Raw genomic sequence first — 19,156 nt, 5'->3', positions numbered from 1 at the left:
CTTGCAAAGCTCAGTCTGGTTGCAATATTTACGCTATTTCTTTCTGAAACTAAAGAGGCACTCATTGTAGTGTATCCGCTATTAATTATGGTGTCTCTGTTTCTTATGTTATGAAAGCGGGACAGTAGCACATCAGAGGATCCTACGCATTATCCCCGGGAAAATCCAAGCCTCCTGGGACAAGGTGAGCTGGATTTCATTCCCCCTGAGCGCTGCATTAATTAACCCTGATTAGCTGCCGCCCGCATGAATTTGCACAAGTTAACTTAAACCAAATATATTATTTCAGGGATTGATATTATCCTGTACTTGTTATTCCAAATTTATGTCAGCTGAGGAATAGCTTAAAGTAGGAGAACACAAAGAAACCACTGTTGAGTTTGTTCCAGTGTTTTCCCCAACTACCACAGACACATTTGCTTCAAATTCAAATCAAATAATCTAGCCTAGCAGCTAGATTTATTAATTATGGGCAATATAAAGCAACCAACACATTTTATTATTCATAAAGGGAGTAACAGCAGGCCACATTTTTGGAAGTCTCAGAATTTATTGTTTTATAATTATATTTATACAATGTAGTTTTCCCTCAATCATGTAGTTTAATAACATTATTAGCGCTAATTTAATAAATGTTAATCTAATGTAAGAAGTCCTTACCTCAATAACAAGTTCAGTTTATTTTAAATGGATTCTGGGAAAAGTACGTGGTACCTCCTGCCTTTGAGGACAGGAGGCGTTGATCACCACTCCATCATGTCCACCACCATATTCTTTAGCAAACAAACCTTTGATGTTCTCCTTAATGTATCTTTAATAATAATTCACCACATTACCTGTGATGTTAAGAGTCTTTTGGCACTGTTGTGCATGTGACTTTGAGCAGTCATCAAATGGGCTTCCAGGTAATTGTAATTTTTAAAGTAGAAGGCCTTTCGTTCTTAAGTGTGACGTGATGACAGACAGACAGTGACATCGTGTGTCTTACAAAACCACAGCCCTCCTCGCTCTGGCTTCTATGAAGCGCCCTTTTCCCGCATTGCTCAACACAGAGTCTTGCAGTGATTGGTTTAGGGCGCTTTGCTTTCTCAGAGCCCAACATTAATAAAAAGAAAAATACCTGCGGGTTATGTGATGAAATTTCTGAAAAGTCATTTTTGATCATCTGAAATAGTACTTTTTTTCAGAATTAAAAATAATTCCCCTTCCTCCTTGGTTTTATAGTTAAATTGTTTCAGATTTTTAATTCTGCTCACAGTCTGTCTTTTGTAAGTTACCAAAACATGCTAGGAGACTGATACCTTGCTCTGTTTTGCACTGTCAGCCATTGTCTGACTGTATCGCAGATCACACAGTATTAACATTTCTGCATGGAGGCAGACATGAATCCTCCATAAGCATGTTTACGGAGTCTAGCACCACATGACCTTATGACATCACAGACACGGCCACAATCACACAACAAAACCAGGGTGATAATTATGGTCATATAGCATCAGCATACAGGTTCTGCTTTTAAATGTTCAGTCAGTGTGATTCATTGGTACACACAAGGCCTGACCCTGCCTAAACTGTATAACAGAAGCAGATTTATATTTTAATTTGGGTTTTAAAAAGATATCAGTTGTTTGTGTAATTCTTGACAAGAGATTGCTACTCTTCACATCCTTTTTAGAAAGGATGACAGTGCTACAGTTATTCAGCAGAGAAAAAATGAAGAATTATACTTCTGGCAACATCGCTGGATTTATTTGGTTGTAAATGTTGCATAAGTACTATTAGGTCATACAGTTTACAAGGCTAAAAACTATCATGCAGGTTCTAACTTCCTACACGGGCAATTTTTGAACCGGCTGGAAGGTTTGAAAGCTTATGCTACCACCTCTGTTGTTTGACAGTGATTTTATGCAAATATTGTTTTGTGATATTAAGGAAAAATAGCAAGAATTGCAGTATATTGTAGTGATATATTTCCTGAGGAATCCAGCAGACGTATTTTAGTTGTGGGGGGCATCCTAGTATGGATCGAGGGGGGTCATGTGGCAGGTGCCACAGGTCACCGTCTGCTATGACGACTTCCATCTGACCCTCGTTAGTTGAAATAGCTGCCCTGATTTATTTTAGTTCCTGACTAACTAGACTATGGAGAACAGCACGGTCCCGTATCCAGCGTGTTTCTAAGAGCCTTGTTGACTTAACGTAAATGGATTTCATGCGCTGATTTTACTTTTCCTTTTTTGGTATCTGAATGATTTGCTTCCGTTTTGGCTGCCCTGTTATTTTCAGCTCCTGTAGATAAAAAAAAACACTCTGGTCTGTTGCAATTTTCCTTTGTCACATTAATCTGTTTGCCATCTTGACCAGCTTCTTCTGATAGTTTTGATATTCTCTGATATTTTCATGTGTGATTCTTAGTGTCAAGAGTGAGCATTAAGTATTTCTAACTTTGCTTGTGCTTTTGTGTTGCCTTCTCTTAGTCGTGACCCATTTTTGGGAGACTTATTTCACTGATGTTACTTTTTTCACCCTTAGAGATTCTCATGCAATGCAGCTGTGAGTGCAGCCAGTGATGAGTGGTTTTGAGCTGAGAGGTCCTTGGGCTGTGGGCGTCCATAATGAGCACTGAGGTCGACCTCTAGCTGGAGCTGCGGGTTCCACACGATAACGTGATGATCCGTAACAACGGAGTCCAGCCTCTTTTCAGCTAGCTCGCCTCTTTTATGGTACTTGGCTACCATAAAGGCGTAAGATTCCACCAGATAGACACCAGAAAATCATTTTTTGAACAGCCCCTCCTACAAAATGTGGACTGGACCCTTTTTCAGTGGTGCAATTACGTAAACATTAATCTGTCACAAAACACATTTTGTAAACAATTATCACGCTATGTATTTATGAAGCATTCATGTGAAAAGACGGATTGTGCATTTATTTACTTAGCAGACATGTTTATTCACCGTGACATACAGTTGAGAGAATAGGGTCGGACACTGCGTGGAGAAATTTGGGGTTAAGGTACTTGGTCAAGGGCCCAACACTGACATTACTCTGCTAACCACAGGATGCAAATCAGCAACCTTTCAATCACAGAGTCACACACCACCACTCTTGTTGTGTAGGTTTAATGTTGCTGAGTAACAAATGATCAAGGATTTCTCATATGCATATTTTCCTAGAATTAAACTAGTCATATCTGCTCCATTTACCTCATGAAGCCCAGCCATGCTTGAAAAGAGCAGCTTGTGTGTGAGCGCTGAGCATTTGGAAAGAGTGTAGGACAGCACGAAGAAGGATTCATACAGTTCGGCTTTGTTGTTCAGAACAGTAGTCGGGTCAGTTTTCTGTGGCCATTTGTCAGATAAGGCCGTTGAAATGCAAGAGAGCGTCTCCTAATTGACTCTATCCACGCTGTCATTAGTGGCCCCACATGTGTTTTCAGGCAGATGCCGGGACGACCCGGCCTGCTGACTGATGCCGCCAAGGCGCTTTCTTGATGAAAGGGAGGAATATTGTTGCAAACCACTGTCACCGAATCATCTGCGTAATGGGGAACAGGCAGCGGGAGCTGTCTCACTGTCCGCATCTCCGCGCCCTTCTCCCCCAGTCCCAAGGGGCCTTAGATGGGGTGGTCTTCCATCTTAAGGCACCTTAGCTTCTGCCAGAGGTTAAAGCTTGCTTATGGACCCATCGGTTTTCCCTCTCTTTGTCTTTTCCACTTTGGAGCGAAGATGAAATTGATGACGTGATAATGGCTCACACAGTGAAATATCTCCAAAAGTCAGGAGTTTTTTGTGAAGGCAGCTTATGATCTGTTTTGCACATGGCAAATTTGCAGGCAAGCTCTGAAGATAAATACAAAAACTATATATTTTTTAATGTTTTCAGGAAACTGTGAAATGTGTGTGTTTTAGAAATGTAAGTTTTAACTGCTATACTTACATGTTATTAACCAAATCTGCTTTTCACTACTTGTGATTGTAGTGTCTTGCTGACAGACTTTACAGATTATGTATGTATTCTATCATTTTATTAATTCTAGTATTTTACTAATTTAGCTAGTAATGAAAATGATATTGAATGCACTGAAATACTATTTTAGTTAATTACATTATGAAACTTCTCAAGGCTGAATATATGTAAAACACACACACCCAAGAATAACTAGTAATGAGTATATGAAAGTCTCTGTAATGCTTTGTCAGGTCTCCAGGTCAACCAGATATGATGGTTACAATACAAACTATTACCAATTTGAAATCTATGTTCTACACCATGAAGTTTTCAGTCTACTTGCAAATGAAAAAAGCTTATGACGTTTAGAACATTGTCAAAGTTGTGAACATCTACAGGGACAATTTAGAGGGCTTAGCAGGAAGGAAAAGATTAGTATCATCACCATGGAAGGAGTATTAATGCACAGTCATGATTTTGCCTGGATGTCTAATGAATTAGGGAAGCCCCCGAAGGTGACCAGTTCCAGGCTAGACAGTGGTAAAGTGTTGAAAATGGCTAAGAGGTTCAGGAGTATCAGCATGATAAGAGATCTGAATGTAGGCCATCAACATTAGAGAATCCCTGTGGAATGCCAGCTAGCTACTGGAGAAGCTCTGAATGGGCTTTGGAAACAATTCTGAGATGAAAACATTGGGTTTGACGAAACCTGAAGGCAGATGGGGCAAAACTGGTTGGACTAAGACCTACTGATCAGAGAGCTAACGAATGGGACAATATCTGGAGAACAGATATTCTGCAAGTAGTTCATTGGGGATCAAGTAACAAACAAGAGACATGAAGTTCAGAACAAGGATTAAACTGAGTGTCTTTTTAGGAAATATTGCGTTGGGAATTTATGGGGATTTCTGATTGAACTGTTCATCCCATTAGAAATGCTGAGAAAGTCCTCACTTTTGAGTTGCAAGAAGGGGTGTAACAGTGGTTTAAATGTTGCTTGCAGTATGTAGCTAATTTAATTGCTAAGCTAAAAAGCTAATATAAGACTGATTTGCTTGAATGTCAAAAGGCATTTAGTTTGCTTACAAGTTGTTGCTACTGGTCTTCCAGGAAAAATTGTATATAAGCCAGTTTGAGGGCAGCTGGAGACAGAGTAGTAGAACAATGTTGATATAAGTAAGGAGTCATCAGTGTCCAGCACCACCTGAGAGACGAAGATGAGGTGAGAGAGAAAAGAAGGAGGTGGAATAGAAGGAGATGGGGGAGCAGAAAAGCTTCACAAACTTGCTAGTGCAAGTATAACTGCGTATAGTCATTTTTGATATGTGAAAGAATCGTAAATTATGTGATGCTTTAGCATAATTGCACAGTTTCCTCAATTCCTGCTATTCCATTTGGGCCTAGATATTTATGCGATTGCGAGAAGGACACCATGACGCTTCTTTTTGGGGGGGGGCGGCGTGATGTTTGTCAGTGGTTTACAGCCAGAAAAACAGAGGAGGCTTCACACTTAAATCCAACCGGCTTTCGGTGGTGGAAGCCGCCCGCTATGAGGGACAGACATGTGGAAGCACTCATGGATTAGAGAAGTAGCAGGCTGGCTGAAACGTGAGGTTAAAGAGTAAATGGCTGATCTGTTAACGAGTGCAAAGGACTCGGGCATCTTACATTTGTTGTCATGCAGTAGATGGTATCTGTCCTAGTACATTCAATAGTTTCACTCGGCAAAAACAATCAGACGTGCACTACAAGTAACAGAAAAAAACACTTATAAAAACAACTATTTTGTTTTATTCTGAAATGATGCATGTATTATTATGTTTATGAGCAAACCTTTCATGAACGAACAATTCATTTGCAGAACATTTTTAGTGTAACTGTAATTGAATATGCATTCTGAAGAAAATGTTTTACTTTTTCATTTCAGACATTTATGATAACTTTATGACATCCAAATGCAAGTATTACAAAGTTAATTATTTTTATTCTATATCTCTTCTACAAATTAATACAACCCCCACTGTATAGAGTAGTTATGGTTTATAAAAATGCACAGGGAATGATTATTACAAAAGTTCTCCAGAGGTTTGTAATATTTTGGTTAGCTTGTCACATCACTGCACCTTTTTGTTCAGTGCACAGATTCCAAATTTAACTTTCAAACATATGTATCGGCTCAGTGTCAGTATGCTGGTGAATTGAACCCGTAAATTTTGTTGGCAAGTGGATCTGAAGGGGGGTGTAATTGTGTGACTCTTTGGTTAGAAATACCATTCAAAAATCTCTGAGAATCAGGCTTCCTTCAAGGAAGAAAGACGCAGAATCACAATGATAATAACGCGTAAGAGCCTTTATCATACGGAAGGCTCAGACTGAATTAAAGTTTCCCCTCCTACACACTTCCAAGGTAAACTTGACTCTTTAGCTTTAAGATCTGGCTGCACTGTATCAAGCATCTTAATGTTTCCCCAGAAATATGTTTACCACATAATTTGTGAATAATCATGGTCTTTTGTTGAAAAACAATTTTATGGCCATTTAGAGAATAACTAAATACATTTACATGAATTTATTTTCAGGTTAACTGCTTTGTTTAACTAAGCATGTTTTTATATAGTTTACAAGGTCACCCTGACAAAGTAGCTATATAGATTTAAAATAAGGAAAATAATAAGAAATGTCCCAAATTTCGGGAATTGGGAGGGATTTTGCAAACAGAAGCTGTGGTTGATTTTAAACATAGCCTGTACGTATTTTTGAAATTACAAATGCTAACCATATCCTGTTATTGAAGGAATGGTATCTTTATTGCAATGTGACTGATGGATAGAAAATGTGAGCTATGGTGCGTGTTCCCTTTCTCAGGTCTCTTACGACGTGTACACGTCGGTGACATGAAGTTAGGCTCCCAGAGGGCAAAGCAAACCAAAGCGCTACCTGATGTTAGTGGTTAACGAATCTGGAAATGGTGGCATTTTTGGGCGTGCCTCAGAAAGTATGCTGGGTAATTTTGTCATTTACTGTGGTCTCGTGTTGGTGTATTACGGCTGTTATGTTGCTCGGGAATTCTCTCGTGCTATTTTTCGAAATGGACTGTTCACTCTGTGGGACATTTAACCGTTTGTGGCCACGCTGGTCCAGTAACAACAAATAATTAGAATAATAAGATAATGAACTAAAATAACATTAGACGCAAGTTGGTAACAAATTATTAATTATAATAAGTGAGTAATTTAATGCTGTTAATCACTTCGCTACCCTTTTTAATATACACTTAATCTTGGCATCTTATTATACTCATATTATTTAAAATAGGTTCTTATATCTGAAACTGAACCTGGAAAAATAATATGCTTTGCACTTTTTTGGGTTGGGGTTGGAGCTGGGAATGGGGGCAGGGTGGCGGGGGCTTAGTGTAGGAGCAACCACAACGGAATGGTACATATTTAATTTTATGTGCCTGGTAGATGTGTGTTTCCACAGGTTATTTTATTATGAAAAATATCCGCTGAGGACCTCTGTTCATTTTTTAAAGCTGAGGTCTCCTGAGCTTTGTCTGCACCAAATGCCCACGACTTCAAAATGACTAACAAAGTAAATAGTTTCTATTTCTATAATTAGGCTAGTAATAGTATAATCAGGGTGTGTGGTCTTCTGCAGGAAGGCCGGTCAGAGTTTGCTAAGCCAGTCCATATGAATTAAACTTAAAATAACACTCTACGTTGGGGCTGCAGTATACACTGACACCATGTACTTTAACACTCTGAGATTTATGCATGTAAACCGCGACAAAGTGCATTATTCCAAAAACGCCTCTGTTGGAAACATGCATGGCTCACACTTTCTGCTGTATGGGGGACACATGGGTCCCTCAGTGTCCCCAGCATCATCTGAGGGAACTCCTGTAGCTCTCTGTCACTCCTGCCTTTGATTTCTCAGCTTCCCCGAAGATGTGTGGAGCTTTAAATGAAATTGGAGAAGCGTATATCAAAATCAGCCACTTATCCTTATACCATGGCCAAAGCGGTGTATAGATACCATGTGTTCATAGTAGAATCCTCTGGGGGATTTGCGTAAGTGCAGAAAACTCAGATAAGCATTTCATCCCAAGTTTTTTAGAAAAAAAATATAATTTTATAATTATGTGAACAAAATTTGATTAGTTAATTTTAACAAACTTCTCAAACATTTTTCAGGAGAGTATGCACACATCAAATGACCTGATACAGAAATATTTCAAATGAGTAAGTTTTTTAATGAAATCAGAAATATTATGTATATCTCTATGAGTGCATTAACAGACACTGTACAAAAAGATATTTGTCCCCAGTTATTTTCAGAGACGCACAAGAAGAGTGATATTTGCCTTGCTGGGTAATCTCCTGTTTTTACACAAGCTGTCAGAAATTCAGATGTGAAACACAGTCAAGTAAGCATTCTGTAATGAGCTCTGAATGTTCCAATTTCCTCCGCCAAATCCCGGAACAAAATAACAAACCCTACACCAGTTATGAATGGCACTGTTTATTTTTCTGGACAGTGCATGATTATAAAATTTCTGAATTAACTGACAGACTAAAATATTTATTGAAACCGAACAAAATCAAAATAAATGTAATAATGCATCAGTCACTGTCGTCACAGCTTAAATGCTTAACTAGGAAACACCGTTTTTTTTTCACTCTAAATCTAGCTTTGTGTATGAGTGTGTATTTGTAATTACTACATTGTGGGGACCATATTTGTCCACAATGGGATAAAAACCTGTTACTATTAACCTTGTGCCGAAAGTCATGCATTTTGTTTGGGTACTTATAGTTAAAGTTAGGCCTGAGTAGAGGTTAAGGTTGTCATTGTTGGGAATAGGGTTATGCCCATAGAAATGTACTGTATATGGAGAGTCCCCATACCTGGATTCTGTGTGTGTGTGTGTGTGTAGCGATAGAGGAAAAAGGAAGATTTCTTTGTTCCTAACTGAGCAAAATCAAGCTTGTATCCTGGAAAATGTCATGATACAGGAACATTTACATAAGGGATAAACCACAACTGGTTTTGTACTTGTTTGCAAATAATCTCTGATGTGGTGGTGACGTTGCCCCAGGATAACTTATACTGAAGTGGTTTATTTTCTGTACAGCTCCATAGCCCAGAGAGGTTTATTCGGCTTAAAATTATAAAACGAATATAAAGTAGACAATTTTCATGAAAAAAAAAACTGTCTGCATTGTAGGAAAATTATTGCATTTAATTTAATTCCAGCAACTGTCTGCCAGGAAGTCCTATTAATGAGGACGGCAGTGTATGGGGAGTTTATTTTGCAAACAACAGGAATATCTTTGCTCTGTAAAATACACAATTTGGTGAATTATGAAACTTGATATGGACAATATGGAAAGTCCAATGATGGATGAATGAAACTCCACTGTTCATTTGACCTTATGGACTTCAAATCAAGGTCTCAGTTTCTTCCTGATTTAAGAGTAAGAACTAAGAACTTCCCTTTGGCAGTGGGTTTCTTTTCATCCAATCAGGGGGTGTGCTCCACGCGAAAGTAGTAATTGTTTCCAATCAATTTGATAAAATTACATGTTATCTAAGACGGAACTTTGATGGACGACGACCAGAAAAGATGATGAATGGTAGTTGGAAATTCATCGAATATCATTTACAGCTTCTAGCAAGGGTTTTCTAATGTGAAACAGAAGGATCTCTGAAATACAGTTACCCCTTTTTACCAAACAAAATTTTTGTTTCCCCCCCCCCTTTTTTTTCCAAATATGTCAGTTAATATGTGCATTTGAAACCCCAGGTTAAGCTACATAATTTATGTCTAAAAAATATTCTAGAGATGTATTAAGAATAAAAGAAAATATATATTAACGACTAGATAAGTATGATTTAGAACTGATATAGTGTATAGAACAGAGGAAATATCTTTCAGCACATAATCTGTTTTCTTCATCCAGAGAACTTTATGTCCACACATTGCACATTGTCCAGGGACCAAGAGTATACTTGCACGGCACAGTTTGTATCATTTTTATGTTTTTCACTCAAAGTCATCATGAAAACATACAAATTGAAAAAGATAAGGTGGGCCATTTATTTTTGGTCAATTTAGCTACAGAATTACAAAGAAATCCAGATGTTTTCTTCACTCGTTTTTAACAAATAGGATGGTCTTTTGCAGTGGATGGTGTGAGCTCATAAATTTGATTATGAGCTATTTTACACTAACATTTTACTGACCACTTACCAAACGAAGATTTAAAACCTTCCTGGAGGATAATTCAGTTCTGCTGAAAAGCGGTTTGGCTCCACACTATTTTCCCCTTTACGTGCAGCAGAAAGAGAGTTTTTGACAAAACTGACCTAAAGATATATGCAAAGCGAAATTGAGGCCAATTCTTTAAATAATTTCTTATCCTTTGGATCAAGAGGGTGAGTTGATGATAATCTATATACTTAAGGTTACATCGCTTACAGTCCCAATACAATTCATGGTGTATTGATTGCTGTGTACTAGTGCTGGGGGGTAGGGCCCAAAATTTGTATCATGGTGTTTAAGTAGGTTTACATTAATGTAATGGTTCCACGTATGTGGAGTTGCATGTTCTCCCCATGTCGCTGTGGGGTTTCCTCTGGGTTCTCCGGCTTTCCCCCACAGTCCAAAAATATGCTTAGGTGAATTGTAGTTGCCAAATTCCCCGCAGGTCTGCATGTGCAGTGAATGGTGTGTGAGTGTCCCGTAGGATGGGTTAGCATCTGATACTGGGTTGTTTCCTGCCTCGAACCCATAAGCTCCAGAAGCCCACAACACTGTACAGTTACAGAAAATGAAATAATTTTACTGCATAAAATGTTTCAGATATTCATACTAAACACAATGTACTTGTTTTCAGTCAAAATAAGACAATGTAGTATTTTACATGTACATATGCAAGCAATGATTTTTGGATGCCATTCATGTTATGCTAGTGATCCCAAGGCTGATGGTAAATATGCCTGCCATGGTAACTGCTTCTGTAACTAGAGATGATTGCGCTAAACGATATTGTCATCGTAAAATCATTTTATGCTACTAATACCCTATATTGCCAAAAGTATTGGGATACCTGCCTTTATACACACATGAAGTCTAATGACATCCCATTCTTAATACTTAGGCTTTAATATGGAGTTGGCCCATCCTTTGCAGCTATAACAGCTTCAACTCTTCTGGGAAGGCTGTCCACAGGGTTTAGAAGTGTGTTTATGGGAATTTTTGACCATTCTTCCAGGAGGGCATTTGTGAGGTCAAGCACTGATGTTGGACAAGAAGGCCTGGCTTGCAGTCTCCGCTCTAATTCATCGCAAAGGTGTTCTGTCAGGTTGAGGTCAGGGCTCTGTGCAGGACAGTCAAGTTCCTCCACACCAGACTCGTTCATCCATGTCCTTATGGACCTCGTTTTGTACACTGGTACATAGTCATGTTGGAACAGGAAGGGGCCATCCCTGAATTGTTCCCACAAAGATATGAGCATGAGATTGTCCTAGAATGCTGCAACATTAAGAGTTCCTTTCACTGGAACTAAGGGACCAAGCCCAACCCCTGAAAAACAGCCCCACACCATAATCCCCCCTCCACCAAACTTTACACTCGACACAATGCAGTCAGCCAAGTAAGTATCGTTCTCCTGCAAACCGCCAAACCCAGACTCATCCATCGGATTGCCAGACAGAGAAGCATGATTTGTCACTCCAGAGAACACGTCTCCACTGCTCTAGAGTCCAGTGGTGGCATGCTTTACACCACTGCATCCGACGCTTTGCATTGCACTTGGTGATGTAAGGCTTAGATGCAGCTGCTCAGCCATGGAAACCCATTCCATTGTTCTTGAGCTAATCTGAAGGCCACACGACGTTTGTAGGTCTGTAGCTATTGACTCTGCAGACAGTTGGCGACTTCTGCACACTGTGCATCTCAGCATGCGTTGTCCCCGCTCTGTGATTTTACGTGTGCTACCACTTTGTGGTTGAGTTGCTGTTGTTCCCAATTGTTATTATACCGCTAACAGTTGACTGTGGAATATTTAGTAACGAGGAAATTTCACGAATGAACTACTGTAATTGCACAGATGGCAGCCTATCACAGTATCACACTTGAATTCACTGAGCTCCTGACAGCGACCCATTCTTTCACAATTGTTTGTAGAAGCAGTCTGCATGCCTAGCAGCTTGATTTTATACACCCTTGGCTATGGAAGAGATTGGAACACCTGAATTCAATGATGTGGAGGATTGTCCCAATACTTCTGGCAATATAGTATATAATAGCATGATAATGGAAGTACACCCTTTCAAAAAGTAATGAACTTTTAATTCTTAAGAATATTCTGACATCAGACAAAAGTGTAAATATCCTATATAAATAAAACATAAATAAATCCACACAAAAAGTAGATAAAATGCACTCTCAGGCTTTATTAACAAAAATTGGATTGTACAGTATATTAAATATTTGGCACAGGGGTATAGAGAGTCATTCTTTCCTTTACAGGCAATATACTGCCTGCAATTTAATATCTAGGGATAGACGGAAAGTCATAGGACTTGTTGGGTACTAGAAAATGTCACAATGTAGCGCCGTTGGCTATTTCAATGGTTCAAGTTCATTGCATGAGAGGCCCAAAGATAAACAAATCATTACTTCAGCTAAATAGTTTTTAAATACGGTAACAGGAAGTATTTGACATCTTTTTTATTGTATCTCAGCTGGTTTCTGAACCAATATTTATTGTTCATAGTCATTTAGTTATAGTTATTTTATTTTCACGTGCTATTTTATTTCAGTTTATAGAAATGTTTTTGTTAATGATTATAACCCTGCCTGGCCTACTGTAAGTATATAGTACACAACCATACCACATTTCATAAAGATGACTGATAAAAGCAGCATTGCCTGGCATGTTGGTGCTTGAAGTATGAACATTCATGACCATGGATGGTAATGCACCGCGTCACTTGTGCCACGGCGTGCATACTTTCGTGTGAAGTATGAATCAGCTCTGTGTCATGCTTGCAACCCAGAGAGTAGACGTAGCGTGACTGGCTAAAATGTTGAGGACATTCATTCTTATGTAAACATTATTTTCCAGTATCAAGGTCAGAAGAATTTTATCACGGTTATGTCCATATATTGTGTGATGAGTCGATATCGTGATTATTGTGATAGGCCTAACAGCAAATCCTCTTTAATGGACATCAGCATGAGGCAGGTGACGTGGAGGTGAGCATCATGGTGTCGATTTGAGGTGGTGTTCAATTAAAAAATTCAGATTATCCTACCATCTGTTACCTTCTCCCAATTTTCCGTGCTCTCTCACTATAATGCTCTGCAAATGCAGTAAGCATACACCATCCAAAAACACCATACCCAAAAACACCATACCCAATAACACCATACCCAAAAACACCATACCCAATAACACCATACCCAATAACACCATACCCAATAACACCATACCCAAAAACACCATACCCAAAAACACCATACCCAATAACACCATACCCAAAAACACCATACCCAATAACACCATACCCAAAAACACCATACCCAATAACACCATACCCAATAACACCATACCCATACCCATCTTGCATGTCCCCTCTTTTTCAGAGGCCTTTATTCCAGTCCTATACACTCTTGAAAATGTCACAGTTTTAATTGCTTATTTATGCTCTCTTCCACATACTTATTGTCACCCTTGCATGTTAGAAGCAGAACTTCAGCAGCATTTTCTCTGCTACAACATGACCTATTGTAGTTTGTCGCCTCACTTAGGAACGTCTCCAAACAAAATCTCCGATCTTCCACTTGTGCACACGCAACTGTGCCACCAAGCCTATAGCTACACGCAACGTTAACATCTCAGTCTGCGAGTTCGGCCTTTACTCTGCCCAGCTTCACGCTCTTCACATTTGTGTTGGCTCCCCTACACTCCGAAAACAGAGAGGATCCGACCCTGTCTCTGGAAGCCCGTGTCGCAATAGGAACCATGTGGTCTGTCCAGTCAAAGACGTGTCCTTGCAGTGGGCTTCAAAGCGGAAACTTATATGGGAAACTGACAGTGGCACTAGCAGGTGATCACCAGCTCCTGTGTCCTGTCATTGGACGGCTGGATATCCCTATGTGCGTGCAGTGACCTGCATTATGTAACCATTCCCACTTGTACATGAAGGAGCTCTTCTTGATGCTGCTTATCCCCTTCTTTCAAACACTTCCTCATTACTGGTATTAATTTTCTCATGGTTCATATGAAAACACCGGAATTACAGCATCTCAGATGCAAGTTATGGCCCACTAACACTACCTGAGCCTCTCCAATGTTTAGTTCAGTTCATCCATGTTTTAACCTGCTTGTATTCTACAAGGAATACCCAAATAAATGTCATTATATTTCCAGGGGGAAAACGTGACTGTTTTGGAACAGAGGAATGGCATCCTCTTTGATGGTTGTTTCTTCCTTTCTTCTTGAGTTGTTTATCATTTGTTTTCTCCGTTGATTCTGTGTGTATACATAATCCATTCATCCTTCATCTATAAGCTCTCATCCAATACAGAGTCACAGTGAGGCTTGAACCTGGAAAGGATCAAGAATTGACATCTGGGATACTTTGTGTATGTGTGTGTGTGTACGGGGGGGGGGGGGGGGAGTCATGCATACATTACATTGTGGGGATCAAATGTCCACATAATGTGATAAAAACCTGTTATTTTGACATTGTAGGGACCACTTTTTTGGTTTGACAAGGAGAAACTCAATTGTATAAAAATCTGTGACTGCAGTCAAAAAACTAAAAATGCCAAAAGTCTTGTATTTTGTTTGGTTACTTATGGTTAAGGTTAGGACTGGGTAGGGTTATGGTTGTCATTGTCGGGATTAGGGTTTTTCCCATAGAAATTAATGGAGTCCCCACAAAGATTTGAGTACAAACGTGTGTGTGTGTGTGTGCTTCATTGTTTGTTTGTTTATTCATTCATTCATTCTGTTTATCGGATTAAAAGGTGCATGTACTAGGATATATATAACTGTCCTTCTGTATATCACATGACATGTGGAAGCACCCTTCTCTGTTTGGCTTTATTGGGAAAGACAGATGGAAGTCTATAATCAGACCGCAAACAAATATTCACCAATATTCACTACAGAATTTATACCATATAGTGAAGAAAACAACTTTATATACTCCATGTATATTCCATTCACTGACAGTGTCTGAATCTGCTTAAGTCTGCCTTTGTTCAGCTCACTGCAGCTTTAAAAATAAATACGCCGGTCCAAAGGCGAGGAAATAATTCTGGCCGGAGAAGACGGTCCAATTCGGAACCTGAACCCGTTATTATGAAAAGGCTATATCACCCGAAGCTGGGAGTTAAAGGGGGAGGAGTGACCGTACAGGGCGGCGTGTGCTGCAAAAAGCCGTATGTTCACAATTATACTCATGTTTATTGCACCATGTATTTGATACATTTTTGTGTTTTTCTTTCCCTTCTTCCTAATTGCTTTTTATCAAAGTCTTTTGGAGGGGTATTCCAACGCTGAATTTCCTCCAGCACTATAAACTCCTCTTATATTTGGAGGAGTTGTTGAGACTACAGAAAAGCCTCTGCTCATTTTTCGCGGAGGGCGAAGTGATTGATCGTTGTCCAATCTTCTTGTCCTAGAAAGACAGTCGTCTCGATAGTTTCCTGGTCAGAACTGAAGCCCTTTGTGACTAAACAAATGGAATAAATTATGCAACTGGAGTAAATTATAGATTTTCCTCTGGAATTCACTGGGATTTATTACATTTCAAATGGATGTATGTGAAGAAAATAAGCCGAACGGGGATAGAGTAAAAGTTCATTCATAGGCTTATGGCAGTAATCTCCACCATTCAGCTTCTAGGAGACCATTTCATGTAATCTTAGCGTGAACTGGCTCCTTTTACCTCCTTCATTTTCATTTCGAGGGACATTTAAAATAGCCAGATGCAACTGCAGTGAATTTTTAAATCATTTATGTCTCTGACAGAAAAAAATAAGGCGGTACCATTAATTTCTTCCTAACCTCAAATATATTAATTTCAATAGTGGTCTTGTAGCTCTCTGTTATTATCTGCAGATTAAAGCTGTCTTTTCCCAGAATCCCTTATATCTACATTTTCAAAATATTCCCAACACTTAATCAAGGTTCTTAAGATGTTTTAATTGCTTATAACACTCGCTTTATCTCTGAAACTGAAGCTGCCCATTTGTCTGACCTCGATTTTATTACTTATTCTTAATAAATTAAGAGAAGAGTTCATTAAAAGGCAGCAGGTCCTGCAGTCCAGTTTCATGAGTAGAGCTCCGACTTACCATGGCTTTCCAGAACCAGTTAAACACATATGTCCCACAATGCATTGCATCACACTTTGCCAAACTGGCCAGCAGGCCATGCTTGCGATATATGAGTGAACATCTGAGGTGAGCTTCAGGGCTAGCTTCACTTCTTTATGTTATTGTTCCAATGTACATAATGTGTATATAACACAAATGCCGGGGGGTATATTTCTACCTAATTCTTATATTTTCATCTTATTCTCTATAGCTACCAGCTGATGACACCCAGGGAGTGACCCAGTGATACACAGCAGTTGGATTCATCCATTTTTCTTCTTATCCAGTAAACGGCCACCACATGGCGGCCTGTAGCTTACCCCAGGCGGTGTAGCACACAAGAACTAAATGCCCTCTAAATAATTACAGAGTTCCCCACTAGATTCCCATCTAACCAGTTTGCCATTGGATTTGTGGTTACCAGTTGTTGGGTAAACATGGCTGGCTCCCTTTCTGGGTATCTTCATGCCTATTATCTGACATATGGACTCACATCAGTATCATGAAGTTCCATGCGCGACATAACATTTCATCTTCTCCTCTGTGAGCAGAGAAAAGTTCTGTGGATTTGCCACCACTGCCGCCTATATCTGCAGAAACTGCTGCCTTGATAAGTGTGGGAAGGTTTTGGCCGATTCTTTGTGGGAAGCGCAGTGAGCATACAGCTAAAGAGAGAGTAAACAACAGAAATATATGACTGTTGGATATGGTGTCAATGGGTGGAAATGGCTCGCGGCAATGACAGTAAAAGTCTGACTCACTCTGCATTAGAGGAGAGAGAGAAACAAAGAACAGAGAGACTGGGATACTGTCTCTGAGACGTATAAATCACCAAAATTATCGCAATAAATACTGCGAGTCATGAAATGTTGGTTACTCCTGTTGCATTACACTGCATGGCTTGTTTTCTGTATGCTTTGGAGGAATGATAATCGTAAAATCAATTATTAAACGTCTCACAATGTATTTGGGTGTGAAGGCCTGAGAAACATATTTTAGATATGTTTGTGATGAGCCACTTAATTTATTTAACAGATGATCTAAAGCAGGGCTGTCAAACTCCAGTCCTGGGGGGCCGGAGCCCTGCACATTTTTGGGTTTCCCCTCATTTAACACACCTGATTTAACTCCTTGTGCTAATTACCACACAGCTCTTGACCTGAATCATTTGTGGTGGAACAGAGAAAAAACTAAGCTATTCAGGACTTTGGCCCTCCAGGAATGGAGTTTGACAGCCCTGATCTAAAGTCTTATTTATTGTTTGTTTGTTTGTTTGTTTGTTTGAGAAAGCAGTGTTAGCAAGTTGCAGGAGCAATAGGAGTTAGAGCCCATGCTCATGGACCCAATGGTAACATTACCCTAACTCTGGGCTTCGAGCTGAAGACCTTCTTATCCTAACCAACTGAGCCACAAACCGCCCCACCCCCACGGCTTGTTAAATAATCATCATGAAGCACTTTTCTGTTTTCTTATTCATATATGTGCTTGTATATCTGTGAGTGTGAGAACATTATATTATGGATTCCTTTTCTTTGTAAACAACCCCTTGCTCAAACTGACCCCTGCATTGAGGGCCCTGTGCTGCCTGAATTAGGTAGGTGCAGTTTGAAATAACGGGGTCTGGGCAGGTGGACATTTTATCGCATACTAGTTTATCATGATTTTTAGGGGATGTCCTTCCCCCCCCCTCCCAGCCTCATCGTGATCCCATACTGGTCAAGTGGTTAGAAGATGGATGGATGGATGGATGGATGGATGGATGGGTTTTTGTCATTCTAGCCCTCCACCGCTGTAGACACAACATTGAATCGGTTGCTTTGTAAGAGCCTGTTTGAGATAGTGACCATGGAATTTGTCGGTCACATGGATCTGCCTGATGCAGGGCAGTCCGAGTCCACGGGCAGTGCCAGACACGGCCTTCAGAACGCTGCAGGTGCCTTGAGGTTCTACGGATCGGCGACTTTTACAGCACCATCTCCTCAGCTGTTAAATAAAACTGTTCGCATCTCTTTTCACGCAAAGCCGAGAACAAAGGCAAAGCGGGCTTTTATGTGATAAAACAGAGCAGAAAAATGCGCAGGATTCACTTTGATGAGGTGCAAGTTGTGGCCGCTCCCGTCCTGACTAACTCTCATGAAAAGAGGCACATTTTTCTGTATTTATGCATAGCAGTTAAATGTTGCACAGTAAAGGGACCGCAGCTTTGTGACATGGCTTCTTAATTACATGAAATGTTTTTTTTTCCTACTTTAAAATGTATTTCATGTCCTTTTTTTACAGAATCACACGTGCTTATGCAGGGGTGAATAGAAATTGATTTAGCATGTTCCTAAACAAATGAAAGTTAAGCTAGCAGTGGAGAATCCCTCATTAATAACATGTAATGCAATTTATTCCATTTTGCATGGTGTCTTTGGACTTGCTGGAGGATGGTATTCCTAGATTGCGTAATTTAAGTAATTAAATTCATATATTTTTTTGATCTTCGGTAAAATGCTCTTCAGGATGCAAAGAAAACATGATGATTTTGCCTACAATGACAAAGTAAAAAAAGATAATGTGACCATTTAGCAGATAATAGAAATATACTGAAACGGCTGGCTGAGTGGAATAACATTTCAGAAGCCAACAAGGGATATTCCGCAGGGAGGGAAAATGCCGGTGTTTTTTCAAAGTCTTGTGCAAAGGAAAACACATTATCCTACCATTGTGTTTGGCTTACCCTGTCTGGCTGGCCCTGCAAATGCTGGACTTTTGCAGCACTCCTTCTGATGTTTAATGTTTACGTTGGTGTACGGGGGT

General features: G+C 39.6%; 1 long non-coding RNA gene across 3 annotated transcripts in view; it reads left to right on the top strand.

Moving 5' to 3' along the window:
* Positions 1-19,156, top strand: part of LOC111837366 (uncharacterized) — a 39,237-nt gene that overhangs the window by 1,979 nt on the left and 18,102 nt on the right. For 2 of the 3 annotated variants that reach the window (XR_002836644.1, XR_002836642.2), the window contains exon 2: positions 118-184. This is a non-coding gene — a long non-coding RNA (uncharacterized lncRNA). Of the gene's footprint in view, positions 1-117; positions 185-16,565; positions 17,294-19,156 lie in introns of those variants that run through there. The other variant, XR_011984129.1, reaches the window with a different exon arrangement.

This window comes from Paramormyrops kingsleyae, chromosome 19, assembly GCF_048594095.1.
Source record: "Paramormyrops kingsleyae isolate MSU_618 chromosome 19, PKINGS_0.4, whole genome shotgun sequence".
NCBI classification, from domain to species: Eukaryota; Metazoa; Chordata; class Actinopteri; order Osteoglossiformes; family Mormyridae; genus Paramormyrops; species Paramormyrops kingsleyae.
The sequence above is the reverse complement of the archived record's forward strand: the minus strand, read 5'-3'. Positions and strand labels throughout refer to the sequence as shown.